We start from the raw sequence: 19,726 nt of genomic DNA on the forward strand, positions 1-19,726 counted from the left end.
CGAAGAAGACCGATGAGGGAGGAATATGTCCCGCGAAGTGGGAGGCTTTGGGAGGACTAACCGAGCCAGGAGACGATACGCGCCCGCAGTGCAGGAGAGGGAGAGAGAAGGATCGAACCTGGACGGCAACAACCGGGCAGGATGGTGGACGTAGGGCAAAGCGGAAGCTGAGAAGTGAGTTATCACCAACGTGATCCTGCGATAATGGTACACACGAGATCCTGAGGATCTGGACCACCAAAGCCACTGGATGCGAATGTTCCCACAGGAAATGCACGCTAGCGGAACTGCACCCCCCACTTCCGGAGTCCTTTTTGTCCGACACTCTACCCAAGTAGTCTTCGTCCCTGGTCGTCCTTCAAACTCCACCACACATACACTCTTACGCGCATAAAGTCCTCTGAAAGGTAGTCATCCTTCGACCAAACCATCTCTTGGGACAAATCTCCCCTCTCGATCTCCTTCTAATGCACTACCCACATGCAGATGCTCACACAAACACTCACAGTACACTCGCACACACCGTCAAGGGACACACCGCATCGTTGCACCCCGGGTCACCGCACCGTCACTACCACCACCACCACCTAACGCACCGTCCCAAGAAACCGAACACCAGCCCCCAAGCCATGGACGCTCCCCATGGTCCCACCACCACGGCGACCACCGGCAAAGGAACGCGACGGGACGGACCTCCGACCACACCGAAATGCGTACGAACGAAAGCTTTGGGCCGAATGGCGGTAACCCTAGTAAACAGCGCGACATGCTACGCTAGCGATTGCTAAGCGCGGGTACGCAAGGGAAAGCTTCCAGCTATGCACGGTGTGTACGCAAGCGAGATGAGAATGGCTTCCATGGCTTGCTGCTGTCTTGTTCGTGCACTGCTACAGTCGAGGAGGGTTGCGTAGTGCTCGCTCTCGCACCCGGAGGGTAAGGGTGAAATTGAACGCTTGTCTTCTCGTTTGCTCAACAAACACGCGCAAGCGGTGAGATGGAATAAAATTCGCGATTAATGCACCGTTTTGGGAGCTGATGGGGGAGTTCGCGACTTAGGACCCATCTTTTTCAAGGTGGGGTATTTTATTCGAAGTATTTGTCGGTGCGTAAGAGACATTCAATTTCAAAGAAACACTCCAATAAGTTGTTCGAAGTAATAAATTGTTTCGAAATAAGCTATTCCAGTGAATTGTTTCAAGTACTCTTCAGATATCCCATAGCCCATCTTCAAGAAACAACTCGTCCTCGAGGTCCCAACAAAAGCCACAGTAAATTTGAGTAATTATAACATCAGGGCCTAGGGCGGCCCTCCAATCCGTTTGCGGGCGGAAACCAACCAACATCCCGAATAAACGGGGCATTAGGTTCACGTTCAGGGCGCGCGAAACACTTGATCGGCGGACTCGTTAAACACAATGACGGAGCAAGTACCAACGGACCACCAGTCCGTACCGACCAGCGCTAGTCAGCATTTAGAGAGAACCAGCATGAAATTCAAAACCCAAACGAAATGATTTGATGAAGCGGTGCACACAGCAGTAAACCCCCCTCCGAACAATGTACGACCACGAAAAAGGGTCATTACGTTGTTGCCTTTTCGTGGTTCGAGGTTTTTGGGTGATTTCTATCTCTTGTTTTTTTTGGCTCTGGTACTTGGGAGTCGGTAATTTCGGTAATGCGTGTGGAGCAATTGAACTGAACCGAAGGTATTAGAGTGACTCGCGTTCGCAACATGTCACTTTTAATGAGCTTGTGGGGAGGGAGGCTCCAAGCTGTGATAAATTACCTCCCGGAACGCGGTTTTGGTACACACAAAAAAACAATTTCGGTGTTTTTGTCTAAGAAAAAAAGGGCAAAGAACTTAAAGATTCATATTTGATGAGTTATTGGCACAGTTATTCATTTCAAGGTTTCAGTTTTTGGTATTGTTTGGAGGTCCTATTTTGTCCCAATTGTTGGTTGTATTATTAAGCATTTCAAGGCGTAAGAGCTGACTTCAAGTTTTAGTCATTTTACTTTTAAAAACATTTCAACAATTGAAGGCTGATTCAGTAGCATTCATACAAAAAAAAGACATAATCGCATTAAAACTCTCTTTCTATTAAGCCCAATATGCATATACTTTGCTGTAAAATCTTCATACAAAGTTCTGTTTTTTTAAACCAATTCCGAAGGCACCCACAGAGCCTAAAACCCAACAATACCTCACATCCCATTGTACACAGAATTGCGTCATCGGGGAGTGAAAAACGAACCGAATTACCGCTTTGAATTTTGCTGCAGCACAAACAAATAAATCGCGCCCTCTCTCTTCCCTCTCCACGCAGCCTATCGCACCTTAGGATAATCAATCAAAATTCACCACCACCGACCACCACCGACCGCCATCGACCATGCTGCTGGTGCGCATCCTTCGCAGGAGGGATATTTCACGCAAATGCGTGTTGTTTTTGATGAATCGATTTCGGGTTCGATTTATCGATACCACCATACTACACACATACATTGTCTCTCGGGGCACGATCACGAACTCGGTCCACAATTATTAACGTCCACAAACCGGTCGTCATGAATATTTACTGACTGGTGCGGTATCCATTATTCCGGCACCATATTAAGGCTGGGTTGGCCTTGGAAACTGTTTTCGAGCTCGCTGTTGTTCCTTGGTACCGTGGCTCAACAAAATCAATATTCGCAGTGAATATGTGGAAGGATTTTTACTCCCGCGTTGAGAGAACAAGGCGCCGCCTAACAGAGTGCACACTCAGTCCTTGGGTTGAACGTCTTGAGAGCATGTGTCAAGGATAGCGACAGTAACATAAGAAAAAAGGTTTCAAATCTTCTCAAGCGAGAGAAACGGGTCTTAAGATGGTAAACGCTGAGCTTTTCATTTTCTCTTCTACTCACTGCCGCCATGATAAAATACACAGCAAGGCACTGGGTTTTGCCTGCCATCGTACCGAGAGAAGAGCGTAGGAATGAATATAATGTATTATTTAAATTCTGACGATTGTTCGAGACCATGATGGAAAGAAAAATCGATATCTTGCTTCAACGCAACGCGCACAAAGAGACGCTTTGTTTGGCGTGTTTCGGAAATGTTGCATGACCCAATCTGGTTGTTTTTACGCCTCAGTTTCATAATACCTTTACAGAAACTACTCTGAATTCAGTCCTTACGTGTCCTTCAACTCCCAAGAACCAACATGGCGTCCATCAATATGGAAGAAGTGGCCTCCCTTGGCACCTTGATAATTAACTCCGGTCCGGTTTTTGCACCCCGTTGACCTCCACACCAGAACAAAACCACTGTCCCCACCAGTAAAGCGATGGTTACGCCCTCTTTTTACAACCCCTTTGAGCTGCAAATGTGTCTTATCATAGTCTGAAATCGAGCTTTTTGCAATAAATTCCCTTAAAAAGGAAAAATCAAGCACCCACCAGGAGTGGAGATCTACTGTGAAGCGAAGCATGCCACCAGCTTCAGGTTCGTGACTCAATCAACTCAACTCTCTCTTAGCTTGTTCGCTGATTTGCTGCAAGCAAAACAAACACACACACACACACTCGGAACAGAAAAAAGGCCAAAACAAAACGGCGCAAATTGTGTCTTAATTAAAACAAAGACGGCTGCTGTGGAAAAAAATAAAACCTGCGCCGCCACACGCTAAAGCAAATCAACGAATGAGAAGACAAAGTTCGACCGGCGTGCACGAGCAAGCGGGAAAGCGAAGCAAACCGACGCAACCGGTCGTCCCGCTCGCGCTAATGAGTGAACGAGTTAATTAATTAACCTTTCCGGTGGGGGGGCTAGTAGAGCGAAAAGCTCCACCGTGGAGCAAGAGCCCCGTGAAGAAGAAAAAGAAGGCAGAACTTACAACAGCAACACTGTTATACGAAGCAAAAACGACCCCAAACGAACACAAAATGCAGACAGGCGCATCGGAACGATTGCTCAGGACCCAACTTTTTCTCTTTTAATTAACATCCTTCCCGAAGCTCGTTTGTTTTACTCGCACATTCTCTGCTCGGGACATTCTGGACAAGCGTCCCCCCAAAGAGGCTCTGTATTGACATCTAAAAACCCTCAAGAGACGCCTCTTTTAGCCAGAGTGTTTCTCTTTCCGTTGGGGAGATTTCATTTACTTTGCTCTCCACTCGCTCGTCCGGCAGCACATTTTCCCTTACATCGCAGCATCGTCCCCATGGTGTGAGTAATTAAGCAAACCAACCAATCACAGCGCAACGGGAGGATGGGAAAAACCAGTGTGGGGAGCACACAGAATCCTTATCAGGGTGGGATCCTGCGTCCTAAGGTTTGTTTGTGTGCGTCCGACGGGTTGGGAATTTATCCCTTTCGGACGAACACTCGCTCGATCGCTCAACGTGGGAAGGATAATTACTCTACCATGAACGGGGAAAAACCTCCCACCGTCTCGCTCGCTCATAGTCGACTTCTCTCTCGCTCTTACACTCATCAGCGCCAGGATGTTCCCTCAGCACCGAGTTGGGCAATTAAAACAAACACACAGCGCAGGAAGCTGTGCTTCGAAGGTTTGCTCTTTCTGTCCTTGTTCGTTCGCAGGAGGGGGTGAGTTTTTCCGAACCGTTTTTTCCACCGTTTTCCTGCTCGGAGAAAAAGTCGAACAACAGCAAAATTACTCATATTTTCGTTTCGTTTTATCCTGCTGCTTCCATTCACTAGAACGGCCCGAAAGCGCGTCCTTGTTGGGTGATGCGCGTCTTTCTCTCGCTCTTTTCTCGGCTGTCTTGCGGATTGCCAACTCTTTCGCGGTCTCACTCATTAACTAAAACACACCCTTTGGTGGTTAGTTTTGCAGCCGGGACCTACGACAACGTCTAGCCAGTTGGCCTCCGAACGATGTTTGTTTGTTTGTTGTTCTATCGTACGATGCTTTCGCTTGGTAGCAGCACATACACACAAACAGTTCATTCATTAACGCTCGGGGTTGAGATTTAATGAATGAAAAAAGGGGTGGCTAGGCTATCGGTGAGGGCGCCTTCTTTTATTGCGCTTGTAGTTTGTGCTTAGTGGTTTTAGTAGCTGCACCTAGCGCCTGTTGCAAAGACATTTTAACGATGCCGGGTGTCGAGCACGAAATGACTTAATTGGTGGTGCTGTGTGTGGTTAGAGTTTTTTTTATCATGACATCTATTTTTTATCGTTTTTATGCTTGTAGCGGGAAACTTTGATGAATAAATTATGCTTTTTATGCGTTCTGACTAGGGGAAAGTTTGAAAAGATACGAAAAAGGATTTTTTTCTCTTGTAGGTTCACTTGTTGGTTCTCGTTTTTTCATTACTTTGTTGTAATATTTTATGAATTTATTGTACATTGTTGTTTTCCACAATCAGTTTTGAATTCAAATAGTTTTAATACTCTGTTTTTACTTAACATACATTAATTTGTTTTCTTGGTTACTTAGCTGCAGTGACGCTGTTATTAGCTTTGATTTGCTTGACTATAGTTATGAAAGATGTTTAATTCTATACATATTTGAACGAACTTATTAAAATGGCTTATGGTATTTGTAATATATTAAAAGCATATAGCGTCGATTGTATATTTCTGTTATACTTTTATTACCTATTTTTCCATCGACACTTAAACATGTCTTTTCCACATCGATTTATTCCAGCATGCTTAAAAAAGGTAATATTTATTATCAAAGAAAGCTCAAATTTTCTTTACACGTAAATCTATATTCATTTCCTAAGTTTTCATTCGTGGTTCGGCTTGGGAAAAAACCACTCACGCAGGCATGAAAATCCAGAAAACATTGTACAAAAGAAAAACATTCAAAAACACACACACCTTTCCATCATCTCACCAGCTTCTCGCACAAGAAGGCGTGATTCGCCGTCGAAATTCCTGTAAACATTAGCGCTTAATTAATTATGTTGTCGGGTGTGACGTTGGGCAGGTCCCGGGCGACCTGCTCAATCGCTACCCGTTCGCTTTCTTTTTTCGCTGCTGCTGTAGCTGCTCCTTTATGTGTTTTGGTGCGGGTATTCTTAATTTGTTCTTTCCATTCCGCTGCCCTTGTTGTGTGTATGTTTTTAATGTCGGGCCTTTTTTTTTTTTTTGGTAACGGCCACCAAACCCGCCCTGGACCGCCCCTGGGGTCACTGCGGAGGTTGAATGGTTTATTTGCGCTTGTCTTGACTTAATGCACTCAAGCGCCCGGGCTGGGCGGCTGCTCTCGTGTCTCGCGTCCGTCTTATCGGACTACATCGGTTCCTGCTGTTGGTTTCTGACTTCATTAGCACCTCGTTGACTTTCTCGATGAATGTTTTAGCGGGCTGTTTTTTTCTTTCCGTGAGGTTTGTTCTTTTTTCCTTTGGACATGGTTGCAAATAATATTAAGCCGGGCTGCTTCTTCTCAAGACACTTACAAGAGAAAAATATGCTTTTTAATCAATCATTTACCCTTCATCTACGTTTATTTTAAATATCTTGCTATGTTTCATTTTACCACCCAAAAACAAAAGCCCAAACCACGCAAAACAGAAACCCCGACGGAACTTGGTCATTACAGTCGAATGAATTTTTATTAGGGCTCGACGGCGGCAGTTTCTCGCTCTGTTCTGTTTCTCTTCCCGTTCCAGCACAATACCGTGTAATGCTGTTTTTATGGGTCATGATGGCGACAATTTCGTCACGCTCGAGCATGCAACAAATTAAGTGCGAGCTTTCTTCCTTTCCGTCCCCCGTGTGCGGACCCGAGGTTTTGGGCTACCGACGTCACGACTGTGTAAATCAGTGAGGGCGACCAGATTTCGACCGTTCGGTTCGTGAATTGGTTCAATGAATTTTAATTGATACTGATTGGATCAACGCTATTGGTAGGGCGTGTTGGGGTGGGAGGGTGAGCGTCGTGGACGTTATCTGATTTGTTGGAACGTGGAAAACGCGGACACCAGCGAGCAGTTGGCTTAGGTTCGTGAGAATATGCAAAGAACGTGTCACCATTATGCGGGTCATTTTGGGAAGAAAATATCAAATAAAAGGGGGAAAGTTCCAATATTACAAGATAAACGGTCGAAAAACAAACATTTTTTATAAAGAATGTAAGCCTCTTTACGTCATTCGCCTCGAGTAACAAACTCTCTTGTTGTCAAATTGTCTTCTTAAAAAATTAAACTGTAAATTCATACTGTCGTTCTCATACTCTTACAGGGATTTAATATCCTTAAATCTGAGACTCAGTAATTGTTAGAGCGTCAATTTATGTTCAAATTACCATTAGTCACGCTAATTTTGATTCCTTCGCTTCCCTTTACAAAAAAAAAACGAAGCAGAATCCAAAATCCATTCACCAAACCCTACAAAAAGAACAGACACAACTGAGCGAAGCTTTCTTGGTCGGTATTGATTTTTCTCTACCGACGTGCTGCTGTTGTTGGTCGTCATAACAGTCAGCGTCTTGCGTTTTGAGTCAGTCTCGAAGTGGAAAATCGTGACGCATTATGTGTGCATTCGTTTTAACAAAGTATGGGAAGCAGAAAAGATTGCGAGTGTGTTCAATGTAGAGTTGTGTGTGCAAAATCCGAAAGAGAGTTTGAGATGTTGTTGAAAAAAGTTGTACATATGTTTGCTACACTTGATTCTATTTTTTAACTGCGATGTTCAAAAAACTTTACAAGAAAATGTCTATGCCAAAAGCAGAATAAAATTGTGCCGTTGCTAGCGTAATTCTGTTACCAACGTGCTTCTTTCCGTATTCTCAGCCGCTTTTTGCCTGTCGGGCGCACGCCGGCGCAATACAAACAACCCACAAATTTGTACACACACACATACATACTCTGAGAGATGGTACGCTTGTGCCCACCTGTGTATGAGTGCATCACTTTACCACATCCTTCACCCCGGCGACCGAACAAAGCGTATGGTGCGGTGGAAGCACGCCAAAAGAAAGAAAGCACGACGATGCATTTACAAACGAACGAAGCAACTGCTACAGTCATGAAACAACTTCAAAGATGCGAGCTGTGAGGGGAATTGAATTGAAGTCACATTGGAGAGTGTATTGGATGATTATGTTTGATTTGATTAACGAGAGCGATGGCCGAACGAATTGGGTTAGGCTAGAGAAACTCAATGCGGGAAAGAGGGTAGGTTTTGAAAACAGTTGGTTATGTTGTGCTAGCGATGTATAAACTTTCCGGAATCAATGGTTTATTTCAATCTTTTATTGTAATTTACACATTAGCTATGCTTCTTACCGTTTAAGACATGAAACAGAAAGATGTTAAGCTTCATACAAAACTGTAATCTTTAATTTAATAATTTTTGTCTAAAACACACCTGAAATTAGAAAAACATGAATCCCAACATTCCGCCAATGTAACATTTGTAGTGTTTCGGAAACTTGTAAAGCATCCGATTATTGACATTGCGTGCAAGTTATTATGAGCTTTTCTAGCTGCATAAAAGGAAAGTTCCATGGTACTAGCTGTGGTATATGTACTGTGGAAATGATTGCTTCTCACAGCAGTACAAATTCATCTCTCAAAGGGTTAAATTATATTTGTTTAAAAAAAATTTCAAATTTTGAAACTAAAACAATTCCATATTCAGTTGCACTATTATATAATTTTACCTCTATAATTATGATAAAGTTAAAATCATGCTTTGGATACAATATTTCAAAGCAGATACTATGAACCTTTAGATTAAATTAACTAGGAATTCAACATAATATTCATTACTTAAAAACCGCACAAAAACCGTGCACTATTCATTCCAATCCACCAATCAGTTGCTTTCCCATAGAAGAAATTCCTGTACATGCGCAATATTCTGCCGATGCACTTCTTCCAAGGATTCATTCCGTATTTCCCGTTCATCGGACGCTCCAATAATGCTTATATCGACACGAGACATCAACCACGAATTCATTCGCCATTCATTTTCCCAGCTGATTCGTTCCCCTCCACCGGCTAAACGATACTGATTGTTATTGCCCGCAGGCGGCCCAAAAGGATACACACCGTTGACTGGAAGTAGTGGAAGTCGACTGCATGTTGATTCCATCAAAAAGCTCCCCATCTTGTTTGTTTGTATTTACCACCGTTTGGGGTTGAAATGAACACTCAATCACGGTTCACTTTCCCGGGTTTGGCGGGACAAATCATGACCATGAAAGGCGGTATACGCGCCAACGGCGGTTCGAAATCCAAATGAAATGCCACAGGATGCGAAGAAAACACACACACAGACACACGCACACGGACAGATTCACAAATCGTGTTGATTTTTATCAACTCCTAGCCAACAAACAAACGTTACAATTCGCTAGTGCAGCACGGAGCTCGCTCGATGAAGGTCGGCACGATCGCTCCCGGCAGGCTCGCAGTCATTGTTCTACTCGTTCTAGCAAACAAAAATATTTTTTGAAAGGAAAAGCACACATCCTCACCGGGCAATTCTTATGTTTGTTTCCTGTTCCTTACCGTCACCCGTAAATGGGTGACGGGCAGTACCTCCTTCATTTCCCACTATTTTTCCTCCACTATTTTATTGAAGCCTTTTTCTCTCCCAATTTCCAATGCGGTGGCGTTGGCAATGAGCGTTTCTTCAGCGTTTGTTTTCTCTCGAAACCATTTTCCTGCGTTTTCTTTCGATCCTGTTGCTATTTGTGCTGCTGCTGGTGTTGGAGGCATGCGTTGCATGCATGGACATTTTCCGGACAGAAATATTTTTGCAAGCAGCGACTATGCTCCCGCAGCATAGTCGAGAAGGGTATCATTAAAATATAAAACCAGTTTTTTGGAAAGTCCCAGTGGCAGAAGTGAATTAAATTTCCTCGCACTGGGTGTTAAGAAAATAAATTAAAAAACAGTGTTGTTCTTAAGAAGATTAAAGAGCAGTGAACAATTTGAACAAAGTGATCGTTTGGCAAAGCTTTGAGCGAATCATAACAAGTGAAACAATGTGGCAGACATGATAATGATCATACAATTTAATTCCAAGTCATACAAACTAGCTCAATTATTGTCAAAAAGACTCACTCACTGTTAATTGTTATGATGTCAGCCGAAATAAACGTGTCTACGGTGTCTTTTGCACGTGAAAATGGCTTGCTCGGTACGTGGCTCGCCCTGAAAATAGCACCCGCCACCTCTAATTGTCCTCAATTGAGCGTTGCCGCCGAGTGACTGTGTGCCGACGCTCCGTAATTGTTGCGTACTAATGATAATATTCACGCACAAATCGCTGTCACGGATTAACAAACGACACGGCTGGTGTCGCGTACGGTGAATTAATTTTATGTGCTAACGCCAACGCGAAAAACAAACTCAAGCGTGTGTGTGCTCTATGTCTGTGACAATGTAGCTCCCTGTAACGGAAGCTAACCGAATGTTTTCTTCTTTTCCGAGACCAAAAACAGTGTCTTAAAACAATGTCGCCCGGTTTGCTCGTCAACCTGTGGGTCAATAATTCCTTGCCACGATGCTACGCCTTTGTAGCTGCTTCGGGCAAAATTTATTACGAAAATAATTTACCCCGCCCTGTGTCGGCCGATTTCCGCTTCCTGATCGCGGGCCCAAGTCAACTCAAAAAATGAATCGTTCGCTTAACAAACCGCGACTAACATGGGGCCATGAAATCAAACAGATGCAAGGCGAGTAACGACGCGGAAATTCCAAAACCTCGGACCGGAGCGGGAGGAGAAAAAATTTGAATAATCGTCCTCCACGACCACATTACTTTTGTTTTATACGTACGCGCACCATCGCGAACAAAACGATCCTCCTCCCCTATACTTGGTCTACAGTCTTCTACCCAATGCTCGCGCAAATTAAAATGCAGTGAAATCGAGCGGAACTTAATAACTTCGCCAAAGTCGCGAAGTGGCCGTCGGAGATTTTCTTTCGCTTTTGTTTTCCTTTATCATTAGACAGACAGAGGGAAGATCTTTTCTTTTCTTTTAGCTCTCCACCACTCATCTTTCTGTATACCAAAAAAGTGAAAAAACGTTTTTCCAATTATCTTGACTCGGCATCTTGGCAGACGCTGCTTAACGTGGGGGAAGCAGCAGCAGTGACCGTTGCTTTGCCGTCGGACTGTATTTACCACTTATCGAGTGCTATTGGGGGACATCGAGATAAAATAAATGAGATGCTATATATTTTCTAAAATTGTGCAGGATGGTCTGTCTTGAAAATTGGACACAAGGGAAGAGAACAAAAGTGCTAAGCAATAGTGATTGATGAATATTGAACGCTTGGTGGAGATCAGCGAATGAAAGAAATGTTTAAAAATAAATATTTTATCCCAAATTCTTCATAAAGGCATTTTTATTATTATTAGTTGCTTTCCTACTTCCAACCTTTCCATAACACATAAAAATGTCTGAATCCTAATCATCAAAAGGTTTACTTCCGAAACAACCCAACATTTTGCAAACAGTTTCCTATAGATTTTCCTTTTTGTGAACCAGCTCCTCCATCGGAGACGGAGAAATCAATGAAAAAGGCGAATAGATTTCACCACACACACACACACACACACACACACACCTTTTAAAGGACCTTACCTCAACCTTTTTACCCCAAAATGCAAGAAGTGCTGAAAGAAGCTTTTGCCATTTGATTGCTTCCGTCAGGCCCCGGGAAAAAGGACACAATGTGTTGCCCCCTGTTTCCATGATTTGTGTGTGGCGAAAGCAATGCAAAAAGAGGGTTTCGACGCCAATCGTACTAGTTTGTTCGAAAGGTCCCAAATATGCAGGAAATGTGGAGGGAAAGGCGTCTAGAAAGGGAACACGTTTTACATTCCAAATACATCACTGTCACATTCGACACATTGAATGGTGTTGCCGGGGTTTTGGAATGCTTTTTCCCGCTCCATTTTCAAGTAGCATGATGATCGTTGGTCATGTCTGTTCCATCTGAATGGTTCCATTTCGACTAGATTTTTGACTCAAGAGAAAATCAATATTTTTCCAATTCAACGTATAGAGTAGTCGTACGATGCAATGCTACTCGAATCAATCAAATAAAGCACTTAAAATCGTTTTTCAAATCTAGGAATAAATCCCTCCATGGGGTCAAGAGTCAATCTTTTGCAAAATCGTTCTTTCAATTCAATCAGCTCAAAAAGAGCAAACCAGACACCGCTCGAGACGATCAAGAGGTGGCGTGTGTTTTATGCCACAACAAAATCAATGCTCTCTACAGCTTCGGACAAGTGTAAAAAAAAACTTCAATAGGAAAAACAAATTCTGTAAACGTGCTGTTAGCAAAGAAGATACACATCGGACGCCGCCGAAGAAAAATAAACCTTCGTTCCGTCCGACCTTCGTTGTGTGGATTTTGCTTTACTCTTTTTTATTTCATTTTTCCTCAACACACACGCGGCAAAACAGATCCATCAACACTGCACTGTTTGCGGGCAGATGGGAAATGTGGAAATGTGCGTGTGCGTTTGACGAGTTTTCGGTCCCGGGGTATCGATATGAGCAGGCCTATTAAATGACGCTTTCGACCGTTGACGCCATCGTCCGTCAGCACTAGCACGTTCATGCATTCAATGGCACGTTCCGGAAGGAATATAGATGAAGACTCGTACGAGAAGAAGTGCTTAAAACCGTGCACAGTGACGTACATGAGGACGGTGTACGTCATTGTGAATAGTAAACAATATATTGTAATATATTGTATGGTATTGTATTGTAAGTTGTGTTGAAATTGTTTCTAATTTACATTTTGTTTAAGTTAGCTAGGCCCTATTGACCCTTTTCTTAGTAGAACTATGGGCTCATTGCTCATATAATCAACAGCTACCGGTTTACAATACTGCCTGTATACTATTGGCATTTTAAAATGATTTTTTTAAACCACCAAAAATCAGGCTAATGTTCTCGAACGCATCCCTATTTTTAAACAATTTTTACTCCATCAAATTTGCCCCAAAACCCCTTAACCTCTAGCCAAATCGCTACCCATAAATAATATTCCCCTTTTTATCCACAAACTCACACACACACACACTCAACCCATTCATTTGGCAAATATTTCCCCCGAGTTTTTTTTCTCGTCTGCGAAAAGAGAAATGCCATCAACTCGTCAACAAACACCCACTCGAACGGTCGCCAAACCGTGTGGCGAGGTCCAAAATTTTGTAGGTCAATGTCAGGTGCAGTGTGACGAGGTTTTTGACCAGCCAACTAACGGCTGCTGCTTTTGCTTCCTCGGTTTTTTCCTCTAACTGACACCGGAAACACAGTAAACACCTTCACCATTTCACCATTAGGCATGCCAGTAGATGCTTGTTCAATCCATCTTGCCCATCCAGATGTATTATGAGTAGAGCTCTAGAAGAACACACCATTCATTCACTTTTCCTTTGCCGTTGGAGGAAATCGGAACGATCTTTTAACTTTTTTTTCGAACTTGTTAATACAAAGCAGAAGTCTCCGTTGAACATTTGGCTAACAACTTTCCAAGGCATAAAGCAATTAAAACCAAATCCACTGAAAACAGAGCTACTACTACACGACAACACACACTGCCTGCAACGCTTCCTGCTTGGTGAATGATTTATTTCTGGAGCATTACAAAATCGGGATGTAAATGGCGGAAATGTTGTCGCCCGCGGCCGTGCGCGACTTGTTCTCTCGCCGCCCTTACCGCGCTGCCGGGCTGGCAAAGAATGGCAGAGGCGATCGTAAATTTTCTCCGCTCATTCCACATGTCCCTACTACGACGAGAGGGGGGAAATGCGGCAAGTATCTGTCGCTCCACGTTCGAGTACACACTGCACGAGCATCGCCTGACACGCTTTCCACGATCATGCAGCTGAGGATGCGCTGCCCCGCATGCTTCGAATAACCGTCATGCCGTCTTTGTTCGGCAGCTTCTCTTATCTGATCGTACACGATCGAACGAACGCGGGTTCGGCTTGTCTTTTGACGGGCCGAACACAACGACGATCCCGACGAGCGATGGTTTTTAACGCATCGCTAGCAGAGCATGCGGCAAACGGCACAAAGTGTACTGGTCGTCCCCGGGGCTGGCTCATTGTACCGAAATCATGTCTTGATATAAAACATTTCTCGATTGAATGTAAGATCTTCTAGAATTTTTGTCAAAAACCCTCTTTCTATCGGCACAAACCCCACCGGCAGTTGACCCACTCCCTCGAGGAACGGCGGAACTTTCGTATCGTAGTTGGGCCTCAGTTTTGTGGCATTGTGTTGAAGTCATTTTCCCCCAAGTACGTTTTGTTTCCGCCGTTCGCCGTTGGTTTGTTCGGTTGCCGGTGGCTGATAGAGTGGGTAATAATCAACCAAAAACAAAAACTGGGATTTCTATCAGGAATGCTTGGCTGACATTGCACAAACCTTGCTGTTATGTGTGCTGCCAACTATTTAATCTCTGCAGGAATGTGCGGTGACCGGTGGTGTCGCTATTGTGTCGCCTCCGTCGGCCGTTATTTCATGCGTGATTGCATCAACGGGTTTGGCGCTCGCCAACAGCTTGCCAGCCTTCAAGGGAGCTCTGTGAGTGTTTATCGGTAAGCACACACAGTGACACACAGGCGCAAAACTATACTTAGTAGAAGATTAATTCCTACGGCCAGCCAGTCAGTGTAGCGCGTATAATTAATTGGGCTTCGGGGTGGATAAGAATAGCGCACCGACAAGAGCATTTACGCAAGCTGCTTTACGCAGTTTGTCAGACTGATTGGTGTGATTGTGAAATTGTTGCAAGTGTGTCCATGATTACAAAAATAATTGAATTATCTGCATCATTGTAAAAACCGGTTAAATGAAGCCAAAATTAAAATTAATCTAATTTCTACTATACCCATTCGAAATAAACGAATCATTTTGCATCCTACAAGCATGGTGCAGTAACTCTGTCAACTTAATTTTCAGCCCATTTCAACTAAACCAATGATTACATTACTGATACAAAACCCCAAACCCATGCCGGAACCCTTGCCGTGTGTTTATTTAACCTTCCTGTCATTAGCTAATGACGACGTTTGATAAATCAATGTCCGAATTGGCCCAGTTGGACCTCTCACCGGAGGCAAACATAAACGGCCGGACACATCGGTTTGCTGACCTCCCACATCGACCATCGTGGGCCGTCCCTTGTCGGTCAACGATGTTGGGTAAATATTTATTCAGCATGTTGATTTTGGACGGCACGGGAAGGAAGAAAGGGGTACCGGTAAGGCATCATCGTTTAAGGCAACGATTCGAATGTATCATTCGGGGGTTATTGATTTTAAAACGCTTGTGGGGCATAGTAAAATGTTATTTGCCAAGCTGACACCGCCCTATATATGTTTCACTAGTTTTATTGATAATTTTAACGGTTTTCCTACATCTACGTCCGGTACATTTTCTTTTTAAACGATTCTGACATGTTTACCTCGGAAATAATAAATAAATGTCAAAAAAGAGGCAGCACGCCTCCCAGTATAACATTCTCGAAGAAGATCGCAAAAAGAAGCCGGAATGAGACTGTTTATTTATTTTATCTGATTTATGGGACAATGATTACTGTTGGGTCACGAAAATGGATGACCGTTTTTCCCCCACCGGCGTGGTGGAAGGAAATAAAATGAACAATGGCAAAATGTATGTGTTACACTTGTTGTTTATTTTGCAGCGAAAGAAAATTACTTCCATTTAGCTGATGTTTTGCCTTTTCACTACGATCGATTATGGGGTACCCCGTCCGTACTGTTTGGTGGTACGATACACAACCATCGTTCGATAAGCACTGTCGTGTACTAATCCCTCCACCTAGTGTCAGCGCTCGTTACGGCTGTTTTTACACATCACTGCAGCAACAAGAGCAAGCCGAAACAAACAACATAAAACCCGTCCACCATAATTCGAACGAATGTTGCCACACGATGTAGAGGAAAATCCTAGCCACCAGCCAAAAGCCAAACCGTGTATGTGTATGTGCAATGGCGCGAACAAGCCATCCACGGTGGCAACGAACGAAATGTGAGATATTTCAACTACCGTGGATGAACCGGGTCTGGGGCAACAAAAAGGGCAACAACACGACAAAACACCGCACGAAAAAGCGAAGAATTAAAGAAGAACACCAAAACGAAGACTAATTGAAACAAAAACAAACGATTGCAGTGAAACTGGTCAGGCAATAGGAGATGAACGTAAGGTCGAGGTGTAGAGGAAAATCGACACCGATTCGACCACTTTTTTGTCAGAGCAAAACCTAAAACAGAATGAGCAATAAAACGGGACAAAAACAATACTGAAGCTCCGAGCAAAAGGGGAAAACAAAACACATCCACTGATTCGTCTACTGAAAATCTCCTGCGACCGACCAACGATAAGAGCAAGCAAGTACAAAATGAGAAAAGAAAATGAAACAAACACGCCCAAAGCCGGCTATTGCTTCGACTCCTTTGCGCCATCTTTTGCGCCAGGGACTTTAGGGACGGAGTGGAGGATGTGTGCAACAACGATAGCAAATCCTTCCTCCCAATGGAGCAGCCAGCCATCATCCCGAAGGCTAAAGTGCAAACAGATAGCGAGCCGCTACGGGGAGACCATTGTTTGCCGTAGATATTTTGCGTTCAGCGTCATCATCGTCGGTGTTCGGTCGTCGGTCGCGATTGAGGAGATTGGTGGCGTGGTTCGATTGGGTTGAACGAAAAGTAGTGCAAGAGTACGAATTATTTGCTTAAATTTTGATTTGATAAGCTACACATTTTCTTAATTTTATTTTATCGCTTTGAATTAGTTTAATTTTAATTTTATGTTTATATTTTTTTTCATAATATTTAACTCCTCTTATGTACATTTCTTTCTGTTCCATAATATTCCAATGTTTTTAGAAGCTATTCATTCTCTTCAATGTTATGTTATTACGTTTTTACTTAATTTTTCCTATTTCTAGTTTATTTACATTAAAAGTCTTAACTTTACTGTAAAACGGATCCAACCGAACATTTTTCCTCCACCAAAGTTCCCCCTAGCAACGATATGAAGTGGCAAACGAGTGATCAATGTCGTCCTTTCCCGGGGATTACTTACCCCTCCTCATGCTTCACCGTTTCACGTTCTCCCTTTCTCACTCTACACAGTCTTTACACAAAAAAGCAGTGGAAATGTAATTAAATTCACAAACAATGGAGTCATCGCCGGTGCCGGTTGTCTTTTGGAACTGTCTCCCCCACCGCTCCGCTCCTATGTTCCGTTTCACACTGCACAAAAAACACTCCCTTCGACGCGCCATTCATCCACGACCACACGACAGACGCTGTTAACGAGAACCAGAAAAGGGTGTGCATTTACATGCCACTCGAGGCCGGAAGTATGTACCGAACCCAACCGTGTACGGCAGGTTTTGTTGAAGCAACATCCCCCCAAGGCAATGGTCAGCTCGTTATAATGGGGAGAAAGAGAGGAAAGAATGAACGAGACGACGGATTTAAAGCGGACGCCTGGTAGCTCGTAGCGGACAGCAACTTGCTTTTGTACTGGAGCGGGAGGAAATTAGTGCGATATGGTACCGTTTTAAACAAGCTTCTGCTTATTCGAGCGTGCCTTTTTTCCATTTGATTATGCATCTTTTTTTGTGTGAGAATGTCTCATTCCGAGGGGTTTTCCTTTATTTTACTCCACTCACACACCCTTAGGGCTTCTTTATCCACTTACTGTCTGCCCGGGAAAGGCGATCCGGTCGGTTAATGGATGTTTGCGTATCATGGAAATTGATTTTTTACAGCAACTGCCGATTTGAGCTACTTTATGGAAATTTAATAGACTCCCTTGGTTGAGGCAAAGCGTAGCCGAAGAAAATTATGCCCCGAGGTGGTTTTGGTTCCCGTTTTTTTTCACTTCCTGTGTCACTGCCAACTGAGCCTAATCCACAACGACAAGGGTGACCAATTAATAGGTTTTAAGTAATTTAAACTTTCACCCAGTGGTTTTCATGGAGAGCCTTCGTTTGCCTGACGACCACAGTCCAGAGAGTGTTGTGATAATACAAGCCAGCTGTATTAAGCTGTTTGGTGAGAGATAATAGCGAGTGGAAAAGGTAAACACGTCTTGGAATTAAAGGTGACAGGGTTTGTCCTTGGTTCTTCCGGTCTTTATTAATGTGGCACCTTACTTTGCTATCCAAACGCCTAAAGCCAGATTGATGCCGAGCGGCAGGAAATGAAAACATCTTTCACTGACACGCCACAAAGCCCTGGAGAGAAATATGCACCACAGAAGATGTACGTGGTGTTGCTTTTCCAGAGATCTTGTCCAACAACATCCGTTTCTTGCTCGATTGCCAAAACGGTCGTAAGGGATTCTTGCTGGCTGGGTTTGCGTACCGTTTTTTGCATCTTGCGTGACGTAGATAAGCCGGAAAACCCTATGCGTCGTAGGACAGATGTCGTAAATCTTACGCCCCCTAGAAGGAAGTCGTTACGATACCCAGAAGTTGCAAACGATTTTACATCTATGCTAATGCGCCGCAATGTGTTTTTGGGGTTTGAACTTTCGAGCAGGAATGATCTTTTGTTTCAATTTATTGCAACGAGTTTGCTATTCTATGTTACAAGACCAAATATTGTAAGAATAAACTAAAATATTTAAGGAATAATTATTATTTCTCCGCACAGCTGTTCCCATTTCTCCTTTGTCAATTTAGAAATTAAGCCCCTCAATCAGATAAACTCTTCTTAAAGACTAAATCATCCAACACTTCTCTACCCAATGGAATGGAAACCCCCAGCTCCATCGAGATAAGACCAAACCGCACCGCAAGGTAAACATCATTTGCGGTGAAGAGCCTACCTAACAAGGGACAGCCGTGTTTTGCACGCGTTGCGAATAACTTTTCGCCATTTCGTCTAGACGCCCGGGCAAACTTTTGCCTTGAGATGAAACTGTCGAGATAATCCGAGCCGTACCAAGGTGTGCTGCCACCGTAGATGAGCCGGAAAGCGGAGGAAACGTATTTAAGATAATCGGTAATTTTATTGAGTTTGCTGTGTCTCTGAAGTGTCTTTCAAGTGTGCAAGTGTCTACCCGTGTGGGGTTGCTTGGGTGGGAAGAAAAATGAAGTAATTTGTTACCAGCGCCATCTAGTGACAATCTTCGGTAGCAGCTGTTAGTGAGCGAACCGGCCAAGGTCAGCCATACGACTCCCGAAACCAGAACAAAGAGTGAAACACGCCCGCTTGAGTGTCGTTATTTTGCTGACACACCAGAATGTATACATCTCTACCACCATCAGCCAGCTCTAGTTTCCTTCATCCTGATAAGTCTAATTGATGGTAAAACGTCAACACTTTTCTTCCGCTGCCGTCGTTGGTTCAAGTTCACTGTGGATAGCAGTGGTGGCAAAAGGGCACAACCTCAAAGATGTTTGCGTTTGCCCTCCTCTTTCGCTCGCTAGCTCTCTTCTTATTTTGTGCTGACAGCTCGTCAATGCTGATGATGATTGACGATGCAGCATTTGTTGCGAGAGCAGTGGCTTATGCGGGGGTAGCATCTTTTTCTTTCCCTTTTCAAAATCGTTCAAAGTAATGACCATAATACTACGAAAGCTGGTAGTCGGTTTCGTTTTGAGTTGATTTTAGATGAAGTCTTCAAGCAGTTCATATTTCCCCATGCTCGTTTTGTGCCCGATGAAATATGGTGATATTTATGAGAATTCTTTTTTTCATGAACCATGTGTGTTGTGTAGAATGATTTCCATT

The 19,726-nt window shown here is 43.6% G+C and overlaps 1 long non-coding RNA gene across 1 annotated transcript; it reads left to right on the forward strand.

Moving 5' to 3' along the window:
* The first annotated feature begins 9,256 nt into the window (after positions 1-9,256).
* Positions 9,257-11,307, forward strand: LOC133393589 (uncharacterized). Its single transcript, XR_009766270.1, has 2 exons — positions 9,257-9,766; positions 11,175-11,307. It is a non-coding gene; the product is annotated as an uncharacterized LOC133393589 (long non-coding RNA).
* The last annotated feature ends 8,419 nt before the right edge of the window (positions 11,308-19,726 follow it).

The sequence above is a fragment of the Anopheles gambiae genome, chromosome 3, assembly GCF_943734735.2.
Source record: "Anopheles gambiae chromosome 3, idAnoGambNW_F1_1, whole genome shotgun sequence".
Taxonomy (NCBI): Eukaryota; Metazoa; Arthropoda; class Insecta; order Diptera; family Culicidae; genus Anopheles; species Anopheles gambiae.